Raw genomic sequence first — 14,521 nt, forward strand, 5'->3', positions numbered from 1 at the left:
TTTTAGCATACACTCTAGGTTTATCCAAGACCGGTGTTCCTCCAGAACGGATTACCAGAAATCAGCAGGCCTATCATCAATAATATCTCCTTTCAACATCTCCCTGCTTTCACTGGTAGGTGAAAAGATGTTTTAAATCGGGTGTATGACTCTTTTGGGCTGCTTCTTGTCTTTCCTTTGCAGGGCCAAAACAACGTCCCCTTTCCAGCTTGGTTACTTTCCAACAACCATTTCTTCGGACCTCTGTGCAAGTCATTCCTGTATGAAAATTCAGAGAGGGTCTGAAATTTTGGGGAGGGGGAAGGTGGGTTGGAAAACAAATGACAAGACAAAAATAAATTTGAGAGGGTTAGCCCAACTCTGTGGGTGGAAGTGGGCTTCTCCGAATAAAGGCGACAGAGTCGCCGCCCGGGGTTCCCGGACCTCAACAAAGTCACCTACCGTCCCGACTATCCTGTTAGCCGGTCTAAATGATACTCCGAGCCAAGAAAGCAAACCGACTCCTTCAATCCTTTAGTTAGAATATGGGAGCAAGAAGCCTATGGCCCTGTGCAATCCCTTCAGGGCCGTGATTGCCCTCTTGATGCCGCCTCCAGTCGGACCTACCCTACATCAGTCCCTGCTGCAGCCTCCACCCCCTGTCCCGCGTTCATGGCCGAAGCTCTCGATCAGCTCACCCTCCACCTCACCGTCCCCACTGCACCACCAGTCGACACCCGCGCGCCCTAAAACCTCTGCCAGGCTCCGCAGAATCGTCCCAGCATTCTCAACATGGCGACTGAGTCCCCTTCGCTCCTTCGCTCTGGGCGCGTCCAACCTTGGTGCATTTTGGGCATTGTAGTTCCGGCGATAGCCTCGTTGTACCGCCAGGACGTATGAAGACTACAATTCCCAGAATACATCGCTCCTGAGCATGCCTATTGGGGTGCTTTGGGCAGAGGGATGATGTCATCGCAAAAACCCCACTGCATTCATTGTGCTACGGTTTCTCCACCCCCCTGCTGCTGCTGCTGGGTTTGCGATTGCCGCTCGCTCCAGCTGAGCTAAGAGTAGCAGCAGCACCAGGGCAAGGACTGACTCCAGCCCTTGGACTTAGGACATCGCAGCACATTCCCTTGAGTGCGTGACTCATTCGCACATCATTTCTGTTTATGCCTGGGGTGGGGAGAAAAATCCCAAACCAGGTGAGTTGAAGTGATTTATTCAAATGGTTTCCACCAAGTTATTCCTCCCGCTTACTTCTCAAGGCTTTCTTTTGGGAAGATGGGGGTGGGGGCGGGATTGGGGAGGTGCTCACAGGCGCTGCTAAGGAAAAGCTCTGTGCAATTTGGGTCACTGCAAAGAACAACTCCAGCAACCTTCCCCCGCCAGAGGACCGGTGCCTGCCAATTCCCTAGTCGCAACTCCCCTCAACCTTTTTGAGACTGGGAGAGGGGGCTGGGCTGGGAAGGATGTTGGGAAGTGCTCTTGGAAAATCAGAGGCAGAGATGGGGGGAATGCAGTCCTGTCACATACGGCCCGAGTGCTGAGGTTTGAGTGGGAAGGGGTGATGCGTGGGGAGAAATGGAGACAGTGATTTAATGTGGTCGCACTACTTTAGAACATTTCTATGTCGCTTGGATGAGCACACATTATTCATTTTTAAGATGAACGTGCTTCTTCTGAGTAGCTTCAGCTTTATGGGGTTTTATTTTGTGTGTGTATGTCTATGTCGTTTGTCTCGCCTTTTCTGGTGATTTGAGGTGACAGTGTCCTTTAATGGTGCACTCCATGCCAGTCAGAAACATTTCACGTGTCTGGAGAAGGTTCTCTTAGGCTGCTGGAAGCAACATTTCTGTTAAGTGTTTTCAGTTTTTCTGACTGCAGGATTCAGAATTGTTTGGAAGTGGAGCGGACAGATTTGTGCTTGTGTGTTTTAAATTACATTGCAATAGGCTCCTTGCCACTGACAAGGGTACCATAATGAGCTGCGTTTTCCTGAGGCACAGTCACCACTCAAAAATAACGGTTTGGAGAAGGGATCGATGAGGGAAACCTGGTTCATTTTAACACATTAGGGGAGGGCAAAGTTACAAGCGCTGTTAACCTTCATTTGCTGTTACTGAAAGGTGCCCATGGAAAAGTGATTCTGGCCGGAGAAACCAAGGAGCATAGCAGTGTTGTTTTGTTATTGTTGCTGATGCTTGTTTTTAAATGAACTGACATTTAACAGGACAGAAAGAATTCTGACTTGTATGATATGTTCTTATAAGAGTTATAGGGATGATTAGTGCAATAAATATGTTACTTTGAGATAAACAGCTGGCAGGCTACAGAACAGATGGGGCCAGTCTTAGTTGAGAGATCTACAACCTTGGAAATGAATGGACCTGGGGTCAGCCACACCCCCTCTTGGAATGTCAAAAGAAGGAGACATGCCAGAGTATTTGCTTAACTCTAAAATATTAAACCTTTTCATAGTTGAGTCAGGCATTGGGGGAAAGTCATTACTAGCTGTCTTGTGCTGCTGAAGCAATTTTGTTTATTTTTAATTCAGACCCTTAGGTTTCCAAAGTTGTAGCTGGGCACTACTTTGTTATATGATGCTTGTCACTGAATGCAAAGGACAGTCCATTGTATATGGGCTTTGTGGTAAGAGTGATTTATTAGGATGCAGGATGCAATGAGCAGCTTTCAGATTTGGGAAAAGATCAACTGTTTGCCTTTGCCTCTCCCTGTGTCTCTGTTTTGCTTACTTTCTGCTCTTCGGGACACCTACCCTTCTCTCCTGTACTTTCCTTTCTCTCCTGTACTTTCCCCCCACCCCACCCACGGTTTTTGAAATTCTCTATTTCTTTCGCTGTCTCTCCATTTGCAGTTTACATTTTCCTTGTGTTTCAAAATCTCCCCCTTATCACCAGCATACCACATCTCTTTCCAGTCTCCGAACACCCTCCCTGCTCCTCTTCCACCTCACCAGGGAACTCCAGGGTGGATGTAAACTATGTGAACATTTATTCAGAGTCTTTGAAGATCCTTTCTTTGCCTTTTCTTTTTCTTGCAGTCTGTGCTTGGCAGGATGAGCCAAACGAGCCTGACCCCTTTGCCTGGTTTATGGTCTCTGTGACAGACATAATTTAGCCCCAGCAGCACGTGGACAATGAAATGATGAAATATTAGAGTTGGGCTCATGCCACTGTTCCTTTCTTTGGCACCAGTATTGAGAACTGCCAACGGGTTAGCAAGGATTTTAAATGATTTACATTAAATGTTCTCACAATTCCCAGAGAATACGTAGTCTTCAAATGGCTTATGCTTCACTTAATACATTTTTTTTTTTTGTATCCCCGCTCCAGTGATGGTGGGAAGGCTGTCTTTTCCTCTCTCCTCCTTCCTATTCCTTACTGATTGCTGAGAAGCAATCCAGGTAGCCAGACTGCCCATTTGTTGTTATTGTTGTTGTTGCTGTGTTGAAGGTACTTAGAGGGCAGCTTTCCCTCCTGTCATTTCTTCTCCTTTGTGAAAGAAAGAAGTTTGTCATTTTATACCCCTCTCTTTCTTTGTTTTGTTTTGTTTCTTGTTTTTTGTAGAGAAGGGTTCTTGCTATGTTGCCCAGGCTGGTCTCGAAATCCTGACCTCAAGCAATCCTCCCACCTTGACTTCCTAAAGTGCTAGGATTACATGTATGAGCCACTGTGCCCCAGCTCCCCTCTCTCTTTTTAATTTTAAAATTTTTATTATTTTTTTCTATATCACAAGTCATGAAGCAAATATACCCCTCTCTAAAGGAGAAGGGTGTGGTAGTGGTTATGTTTGTTTGCTATGTATGTTTGTTTGTTTGTATGTTGTTGTTAAGCAAACAAACAGTACTTCTCTAGGTGTGGAAAGTCTAACTGATGTCCGTCTGGAGGCTGCCAGTATGACAGGCAGATTTAGAAGCTGTCATCCTAGACCTCTCTTGTACCACATTTTCATTCCTGATTTTCTTCTTCTGAAATGCCTCCTCACCCACTGAGGTTTTTAGTGTTCTAGGGAGGAGAAATGAGCTGAATGGAAAGTTAGATTTGGCCTCATCATTGCTGTCTCTGTGACCTTGAATAACTATGCATTTATTTCTGCCTTATATTTACAAAGAGATAGTGATCCTTGCCCTTGGTTTAGTTGGCCTGATGTTATAGCCCTCTATAATCTGGCCCCAGCCTATCATTCTGACAACTAATATTAATTGAGCAACTACTGTGTGCTAAACACTATGGATAGGTCAGTGAAAAGAAGTGCTTCCCCTGCCCTTGTGGAGCTCATACTCTAATAGGAGAGATGCTCAATGAACAATTTCAAGTGTGATGAATGCCACTTCCAAAGGGAGATGTACTATAAGGTGGGATGGGGTGCTTAACATGGTCTCCCCTTGTTTGGGGCAGTCAGAGAAGGTCTCCATAAGAAGATGACATTTCAAGAGATTTGGAGAGTGAGTGGAAGTAGTAATTTAGGGTTACTGGGAGATGCTTCGAGTGGAACAAAGAGGGTTTCTGGCAAATGGAACTGTATGTTCAAGTACAAAAAGAAGAGTGGTGAGTATGATGATTTGAAAGGAGGTTAGTCCGTATGCAGAGGCAGAGCAAGGGGACTGAGACCTGAATGAAGAAGAATGAAGCTGGAGAGGTGGGTAGAGGTTAGAGATTGGGTAGTTTTCTGTGCTACAGGTGAATTTTGGTCTTTATCCTGAGGGCAATGGGAACCTAGTAAGGGCTTTATTTAGCTAGAATAATGACGTATGTAGAATTATATTGAAAACATCACCCTGGCTATTAAATGGAGAAGAGATTGGAGGAAAGGCTTGGCTGGAGTGAATGTGTGGAGACCAAGTAACAAGTCATTTTTGTGGTCTACATGAGGGATGGTGGTGCTTCAATCTAGGATGGTGACAGAAAGTTTGGAGAGAAGGGAGGAAAGTGGAGAGATACTAAGTTTGAAAATTATAATTGATAAGATTTGTTGACTGATTGTGGGGATTGGGAGAAAAGGGAATCAAGAATGACTTGAGTTTTTTCTTGAGCAACTGGGGATGATGACTTTTATGGAGAAAGGGGACACTGAATGGGGAGCAGATTTTTTTTGTGTTTTCAAGAAGGGAGGACTTTTGGACATGTTGAGTTTGAGGTTCCTGGGAAACATCTAAGATCTTTCTCTCACTCTTCCTATCCATGTGTAGGATGTGGCATGGTGGAGTAGAAGAGAGTTCTGGATGGGGCTTTCTAAGGCTGGGTACTGCTTATTTATTAGCTATATGATATTGGACCCATTGCATTCTTTTTCTGAGCTTTAGTTTCCTCGTTTATAAAATGTATTCACTTTATACTCATAATTTATACTGATCCCCAGCTACATGTGCACCATGCTAAGAAAACATTGAATAAGGTAGTGTTTGCTTTGGAGGAATTCACTCAGGTGAGGGAGACAAACATAAATAATCACAATCAGAGAGGTACACTGGCAATACTTGGAGAGCACGGCCCCAAGGGAGGCATTCATTCTTCCTGTGGTGGAGCCCATGTCCACAAAGTGGGAGGTGACCTGTGACCCTAGACATGAAGGCAAGAAAAAGCTCTCTAGACTCTGTTCCCAGGTACCCAATAGAGTGTCTTGCAAATTAGGGACTCTGTGAGTATTGACTGAGTGGACCCACCTAAGTCACTAAGGGCCCATTCAAAAGCAGGAAATATCAACACATTGAAAGAGGACAGGTAGTAATAATACAAATGTCAAATGTAAAATACTTCTTAGCAAACCCATTAATTCCTGAGACATGCAGCCTTTGAAATGTTTTGTGGATGGCTTTTAGGGAAATTCAGAAATATTTCAGATCTGGTTTCTTTTGGGGCTGAACTTCCTTGATTCAAGTTAGTTTCTCAAAAAGTCATTCTAATTGCATAGAGTTCCCTAAATCAATAAATAAAATTGGATGAGCTGTGGGCAATAGTTATTTTTCTGTAGTAAATTAAAAATCTCTCCTCTTACTTTTTAATTTTATTTACATTTTTTTTCTTTTTTGTTCCTCCTCTACTCTGAAGGAAACCTCTCACTTTTATCTCATAAAAATATATTTAGCTTTATGAAAAATTCTCTACATTGTCTTTTATTTGGTGCAGAATAGGAAACAAATAAGACAAACAAAAATCAGAATGTTATAATAATTTAGGAAACCCCATTGCCCTGTTTTCTTGGCTATAGTGAAAATGAGATCCATCTCCAAATAAGAATATAGGGAATTTTATATAGATCATAAATCATTTATTTTAAGTTTCTTCTTCATAGGAATCCAACTCTCTCGAAAACCAGGGAGGCCTCCCCAAGATTAATCTAACATAGCAGTTCTTAATTCATTCCTGGAAGATCTAGGAAGACCATGAACCCCTGAGATCATATGTTAAATTGTGTGTGTGCTTATGTGTTGGAGTTAACATGTACACGCACACATTTTTCTACCACTATATGTACGTCCTTGGGCAAATTACTTAACCTTTTTGAACCTCTGTTTCTTTGCTAGATTGTCGTTGAGGTTTAAATGAGATAATGTATTTTAAATGTCTGACACTATGCTTGGTATAGCTGGTGCTCATGGTAGCTGTTTTTAACATTATATTTATTTATTGTTTTTAACATTTTATTTAATGGATGATGCTTGTTTAGTATTCACAGTAACAATATAAGGAGAAAGATAATTTATTGTAATGAGACAACCTGATTCAATGGGAAGTATACAAAATCATCATTGTAGAAGTTTTGCCAGAAATGTTTAACTTAAATCTAATCATGAGCAAATAATCAGACAAATCCAGATTATGGGACATACTGCAAAAAAGCTGGCCTGTGATCTTAAAAAATGTCAATGTCATGAACAACAAAACACACTAAAAGGTATAGGGGACTGATCTACATTACTAAAGAGATGTGACAACCAAATGGAACATATAATCCTTGATTAGATCCTAGACTTAAAAAAAAAAAGCTATAAAGGACATTTTGGGGACAGTTGGGGAAATTTGAATGGGAGCTACCCATTAGATAATCGGTAACAATGTTAGGTTTCTTGGATGTGATAGTGATTCATCCACTTAACTTGACATGTTGTAGATATTGGTGTATACATCAGTTGGCATTCCGCAATGTTGTCTTCAGGAATGTCATAGCAAAGCTGGAAGACTTCAAGGGCTGCTTCAGAAGGAAGTGGTTTTCTTGATCCCTGCAAGTATTTAATCAGTGTATGGTCTTGGATACCATTTGTTGGGATATTGTAAGTAATCTTTTATGGCTTTTATAAACATAATCCTATCATTCTATGAAAGTGCAAGCTTCTACAGCTGGCACTCTATCCTTGACATTACTAGAGGTAGTAAATGTAGGTGGAGCATTAGCTGTTTCCAAACTGAAGAGGCAAGGATGGGAAAGGGCACATAAATATATATCTTAATTTATTTTTTGATCCCAGAACTAATATAAGATTAATAAAATTTGTTATATCCCATTCTAGCATGTGTAGCTAGAAAAGAAAAAAAAATTTTATTACAGAAAACCACAATGGACCACATAGAAAAAGTCCCCTTGAATTCCATGCCACAAAGATAATCAACTGTTAGATTTTGATGTTTATTCTGTCATTATTACCCATACATATACCAACATTATTACAATACATATAATTCTGCTTGTTCTCTTTCTTTGTGTGTGTGTGTATGTATGTTTTGTTTCTTATTTTGCTAACATACTTAATGGTGAGAAATGTTCTTTTTTGCTTAATATATTTTGGGCATTTCCCCCATGTATTTGCATATTGCTCCAACTTACCTGTTTTAATGGCTGTTGGAAACTGTTACAGTGAGCCTTTGAGTATGTATCATTTTGTTATGAACTTGTGGAAATATTTCTACCTTCTATTATCCTTCTATTCCAAAGGGTAGAAATGCTGAGTCAGAGTGCACTAATAGTTTTCCTTTAATTGCCCGTGATTTAAGTTCTTATCAGCAGTTTTACAGTGATATTTCTGCATACCTTTGCCAAGTTCATTAGCCATATGGGCTAAACTCCTTTACTGAGTGGAGGAAGTTGTGAAGGGTGGACAGAATGTGTGCAAAAATGGAATTACAGAATTTCTGCTGGTTTTTATGATGGTTGTAATAAAAGTTGATGTGTAAATAACGTGAAAACCTCTGAAGGATAGAAATAAAATACATTATCTCTGCCTGCAACACAGTACAGTGTTTAAAAAGTGAACTGAAACAATCAAGCAGTCAAGCGTTTTCCCCAGAGAATTCTGCAGGAAAATTTTATTTTTGAGTTATGGTTAACTTCACTAAAATGTGGACACCATCAACCTTGAAATGAAAATAATCTCTTCTGCTTATTCCTCCACTTCTCAGTCACACAGCCACATTGGAAAGGGGGCATTTAAGCTCTACTTTTAAAATATCTGAAGCAGGTGGTTAAACGGGCTGAGTGTTCATTTTTCTGAATTTCAGTAGAAGCAATCATAGGGAAGATTTTTGGCATTTTTCTGTAGCAAAGCAGGTGTGAGCTTAAAAGTGGTCATCAGTGACTCATTCTGCCCTAACAGGGACCCTGGGGAAGAGATTGTGAGGATCACAAGCCGTAAATTATTTTCACTCTTTTAGGATTGCGGCTGGTTGGAGCAAACAAAAATTTGAACTGTTTGTTACTTGGGTAACTTATCTTTTTAAGCCTCAGTTTCTTTATCTATAAAATGGGGATTATTGTGAGGCTCAAATGAGATAATGTGTATAAAAGGGCTTTGGCAAATTTATGTGCACATAAATATGTGATGTTAAAGTGCTGCTATCTCTGACTGAGCCAGTTCATTACTAATCTTTCCTTTAATTCCAATGGCATTTGTAAGCTGAAAGACTTTTTTAAGAAATTCTATCTCATAATGTCTTATTGTTATCAATACTTCTTTGGCCAATGTTTGTGTGCTAAATGCAAGGTCCTGTGCTGGGTATTCTGATAGGGAAATGAAGGTGGAACCAACCAGGAGTTTTCCTTCTTCACCACCTTTATTCAAGGAGGCTAATATGTTGTTTTTTTTTTTTCTTTTTGAGACAGAGTCTCACTCTGTTGCCCAGGCTAGAGTGCCGTGGTGTCAGCCTAGCTCACAGCAACCTCAAACTCCTGGGCTCAAGCAATCCTACGGCCTCAGCCTTACGAGTAGCTGGGACTACAGGCATGTGCCACCATGCCCGGCTAATTTTTTCTACATATATTTTTAGCTGTCCATATAATTTCTTTCTATTTTTAGTAGAGATGGGATCTTGCTCTTGCTCAGGCTGGTCTCGAACTCCTGACCTCGAGCGATCCTCCCGCCTTGGCATCCCAGAGTGCTAGGATTACAGGCGTGAGCCACCACGCCCAGCTGAGGCTAATATGTTTTAATGAGGGTCTTTAGTCAAAGATGCTGTACAAAGGTGTACTGTGTATACTGTCTCATTCTCTCAATTCTAGGCAATAGATTTTAGTTCCATTTTTTTACATACAAATGAGGAAACAATTCTTAGTAACATTAAGTAACTTGTTTTGTTTTTTGATGTTACCTAGCCAAAAAAAAAAAAAAAAAAAAAAAGCAGATGTAGACCCTAAGTCTTCTGGAACCAAAACTACACTGCTTCTCTAGCTGCTTCCTGGTTTTGCCTTGCCTTCTAATTGAAAGTATAAGCTTCATGAAGGCAGAACTGGGTTTCATGTGGTTCATGTTACCTTTAGGCACAGGGTGAGGCGGGGAGGAGTTTTCTGTAGACCTACTGAGTTCGCTGAAGCCATAATATGAACTGTCATAGCACAAACCAACCAGGTGGTTTATATGTTTTATTTGATTTTTTCTCAACTTATTATGAAAAATTTCAAACTTACAGTACAATTGCAAAAATAATATAGGGAAGCTGGGTGGAGTGGAGTGCACATGTAGTCCCAGCTGCTCAGGAAGCTGAGGCAGGAAGGTTGCATGAGCCCAGAAGTTAGAGACCAGCCTAGGTGACAGAGTTAGACCCTGTCTTTAAAAAAAAAAAAAAATAGTACAGTGAACGCAGCATGCATCTTTTATCTGGATTAATTTGCTTTTGTCTTTCTATATGTACGCACACGGACATTGTTTTTTTTCTAAACCACTTGAGAGTAAGTTGTAAATATCACTTATCACCATATTTTATCTCTAGGCACATAAACATGTATCCCCTAAAAGCAAGGACATTCTCCCATGTAACCACAGCACCATCACATTGATATAATCAATTTTTCAGATGTGTCCAGTCATTCCAATGTCCTTTTCTTTTGGAGACAGAGTCTTGTTTCGTTGCCTTGGCTAGAGTACAGTGGCATCATCATAGCTCACTGCAACTTTAAACTCCTGGGCTCAAGTGATCCTCCTGCCTCTGCTGCCTGAGCAGCTGGGACTACAGGCAAGTGCCACCATCCCCAGCTAGTTTTTCTATTTTTTGTAGAGACAGGATCTCACTCTTGCTCAGGCTGGTCTTGAACTCCTGACCTCATGCAATCCTCCCGCCTTGGCCTCCCAGAGTGCTAAGATTATAGGTGTGAGCCACTGCACCCAGGCTTCAGTGTCCTTTATAACTTTATAAAAAAATTATTGATCGAGGATCTTATCAAGGATTACTTACACAAGATATTTGTGTCCTTTAGTTTACTTTAATGTAGCACAGTCCTGTATTAGTTAGGGTTCCCCAGAGAGACAGCACTAATAGGATAGATGGATGGATGGATGGATGGATGAGAGGGGATTTATTAGGGAGATTGGCTGACATGATTATGGAGGCTGAGAAATCCCATGATGAACCATCTGCAAGCCGGAGACCCAGGGATGCTGGTAGCATGGTTTAGTCCAAGTCTGCTGGCCTGAGAACCAAGGAAGATAATGGGATAACTCTTAGTCAGAAGCTGAAGGCCTGAGAACCCGGGTGTGCGGGGAGTACTGTTGTAAGTGCTAGAGTCTAAGGGCAGGGAGCCTGGAGTTGTCAGAGGAGAGGAATAATGTATTCCGGCTCCAGTAGATAGCTCGACATATTCATCTTTTCTCTTGTTTTTGTTCTCTCCAGGCCCCCAACTGATTGGATGGTGCTCACCCACATTGATGGGGGGTCTTTCCCTCCTAGTCTACTCAGACTCACAGGCTAATCTTCTCTGGAACTACCCCCCCAGATACACCCCCAAATACTGCTTTACCAGGTTTCTAGGTATTCCTTAATCCACTCAAATTGACACCTAAAATTAACCATTACAGTAATACCCTTGCCTTTTATGATATTGAAATGTTTGAAGATTCCAAGTTTGTTGTCTTGTAGATTTTCTCATTATTAGACTCAGGTTAAACATTTGTGGTAAGAATGAACCATAGGGATGTTTCATCCCTCCGCTTGCATCATAGGTGACAAAAAGTGTCAGTTTGTAACATCACTGGTGATGTGACGCTTGATCATTTGGTTGAGGGAGTATTGCTAGATCTCTCCATTGAAAGAGTACCCTTTTCCTTTTGTAATTAATAATATTATCTGTGGGGTAATATCTCGAGATTGTTTAAATATCCTGTTCTTCAACAACTTTTATCCAATGGTTTTTAATGGCTATTGATAATCCTGGTCTAGGTCAATTGGTATTTATAAAAGAATGATTTTCTAAATCTCTCTTTTCTTCTATATTTATTGTCTGATAGATTAGCTTTCACCCACCCCCCCCTTTTAAATATCACTTGGACTCATTGATTCTTTCCTCCCAGTGTATTCTAATCCATTACCAATTTTCTTGCCTTTTCCCCCCCCAACCTATGGTTTTTGATACTCAAATTGTCCCAAATGTAGCCATTAGGAGCCTATCTTATTTTATTTGACCCTAAAAGCAACTGGATAAATTAGGTGAGAATTTGCCCTTCCAAACGAGGAAACGAAGGCTCAGAAACTACAAGTAACTTTCCCAGGATTACATAGCTAGTTAGCAGAGGTGGGCAGATGCAAACCTAGCTCTAACTCTAAAGTAGTTCCTGCTATTCCACACTGCCTCCTGGCTGTCCACGAACAGAATGTCACCTGCTGAAACCAAGTTAAAAAGAAAGAGCACAATCATTGCATCTTTGTTGCTAGTAGCAAATGATTGGAAACAACCCTAGGTGTGCATCAGTAGGGAACTGGTTAAATAAAGGATATGTTTATGCCAGGGAAGGCTATGAAACACAAACAAGAATTAGGGTATTCTCTAGTACTGATACGGAAAGATCTCCAAGTATATATTAAGAGAAAAAAGGAAAATACAGAATAGTAAATATTTGTGAAAGTAGATAATAAAATATGTTTTAATTTGCAGAAAGAAATGAAGGATATAAAAAAATAAAGTGGTTACTAGTAGAGGGTGGTAGGAGTGTATAGTAGGAGGGGGTGTGTGTGTGTGTGTGTATTGATATTTTTCAATATTTTATATAATGTTGATATTTAATAGCTTTATTGAGATATAATTCCACATATACCAGAAATTCACCAATATGTAATTCAACAGTCTTTAATATGTTGATAGAGTTGTACAACCTGCACCACAATCAGTTTTATTTTGCTAATGTTTTTCTTCGGTACTTTGAGTTGCTGTTTTACAGAATCAATATTAGAACGTTTTCTTTTTTCTTTTTTTTTTTTGAGACAGAGTCTTGCTCTGTTGCCAGGGCTAGAGTGCTGTGCCATCAGCCTAGCTCATAGCAACCTCAAACTCCTGGGCTCAAGTGATCCTCCTGCCTCAGCCTCCCTAGTAGCTGGGACTACAGGCGTGTGCCACTGTGCTCAGCTAATTTCTTTCAATTTTTAGTAGAGAACGGGGGGGGGGGGGGTGGGTGGCAGGGGGGGGTCTCACTTTTGCTGAGGCTGGTCGTGAACTTCTGACCTCAAGCAATCCTCCTGCCTCGGCCTCCCTGAGTGCTAGGATTATAGGCATGAGCCACCATGCCAGGGCTTTTTTAGAACATTTTCTTTCCCTCAAAAAAAAAAAAAAACTTTGTACCCATTAGCAGTCACTTTTCATCCACCTTACCCCTACCCTACCAGGCCAAGGCAACCACTAATCTACTTTCTGTCTCTATAGATTTGCCTATTCTGAACATTTCATGTAAACCATATGTGGAACCACACCATATGTGGTCTTTTGTGACTGATTTCTTTAACTTAGAATAATGTTTTCAAAGTTCATCCATGTTGTGGCATGTATCACTACTTCATTCCTCTTCATTACCAAATAATATTCCACTGGATGGACATACCACCTTTTATTTGTCCATTTATCAGTTGATGGACATTTGGATTGTTTTTATCTTTTGGCTATTATGAATAATGCTGCCATTAAACATTTGCATATACATTTTTGAGTGGATAAATGTTTTTAATCAATTATGGTATATACCTGGAGTGAAATTGCTGGGTCAACTGATAACTCTATATTTGACCTTTTGAGGATTTGCCAAATTGTTTTCTAAAGCAGCTGTACTATTTTATGTTCCTATCAGCAATGTGTGAGAGTTCCAGTTTCTCCACATTCTTGCCAACACTTGTTATTATCTATTATTATTGTTGTTATATTTTTTTAGAGACAGGGTCTTGCTCTGTCACCTGGGTTAGAGTGCAGTGACATCATCATAGCTCACTGTAACCTCAAACTCTTGGGCACAAGCCAGCCATCTTCCTGCCTCAGCCTCCCGAGTTGTTGGGACTTTAGGTACATGCCACCATGCAAAGCTAATTTTTTTTTTCTTTCTTTCTTTTTTTTGTGGAGACAGGATCTCATTGTGTTGCCCAGGTTGGTCTCAAACTCCTGGTCTCAAGCGATCCTCTTGCCTTGGCCTTCCAAATTGCTGGGATTACAGGCGTAAGCCACCATGCCTGGCCTGTTATTATTTTTTATTGTAGCCATTCTATGGGTATATCACACTGATTTTTGAACCACATAAATGTATTATCAATGTAATATCTATTCCAAAAATAAAATTAAATTAAACAAAGTTAGAAAAAGCAGCTTAGAAAGAAAAGTTTCAGATGGCCAATTGAATGATCAGGGTGTGGAGAGAAGGTCTTAGGGGAGCGGCAAACTTCAGGTTTTCCTTGTTTAGCTTAGTGTCCTGATGCATATACATTTTCCATTTTCTACTTTTTAGTACCACCTGACTTTTCCTCCTCTATCACTCTCCCAGTTTCCTTGCCCAGAGGCTGGGAGGGATTGGGTGTAAAGTACTGGCCTCAGGATTTCTTACTCTTTAGTAGCAGCTCTAGAGACAGAGTGGCTAGAACCACATTGTTTCTTCAGACCAAAGGATGTACCAGGATTCTATGAGTCATGATGTTCTCACGTTGGTTTCTTCAGTACTCATGATGAGGGCATTAGACAAGATTCTTTAGCCATTAGTGGCTGGTCACGAGGCAGAGGAATGCTTCAAAAGGATCCCGAGTGTGGGAGCCTACAGATTGGAGTTTGAATTTGTGTTCTGACATTTACAAGA

The 14,521-nt window shown here is 40.8% G+C and overlaps 1 protein-coding gene across 1 annotated transcript in view; it reads left to right on the forward strand.

The window, feature by feature from the left end:
- The first annotated feature begins 1,086 nt into the window (after positions 1–1,086).
- RAB30 (RAB30, member RAS oncogene family) overlaps positions 1,087–14,521 on the forward strand; it is a 74,976-nt gene continuing 61,541 nt past the window's right edge. Inside the window, exon 1 of the mRNA XM_069469152.1 lies at positions 1,087–1,184. The gene's annotated coding sequence lies outside the window, so the exon portion shown is untranslated. The remainder of the gene's footprint in view (positions 1,185–14,521) is intronic.

The sequence above is a fragment of the Eulemur rufifrons genome, chromosome 6, assembly GCF_041146395.1.
Source record: "Eulemur rufifrons isolate Redbay chromosome 6, OSU_ERuf_1, whole genome shotgun sequence".
Classification (NCBI taxonomy): Eukaryota; Metazoa; Chordata; class Mammalia; order Primates; family Lemuridae; genus Eulemur; species Eulemur rufifrons.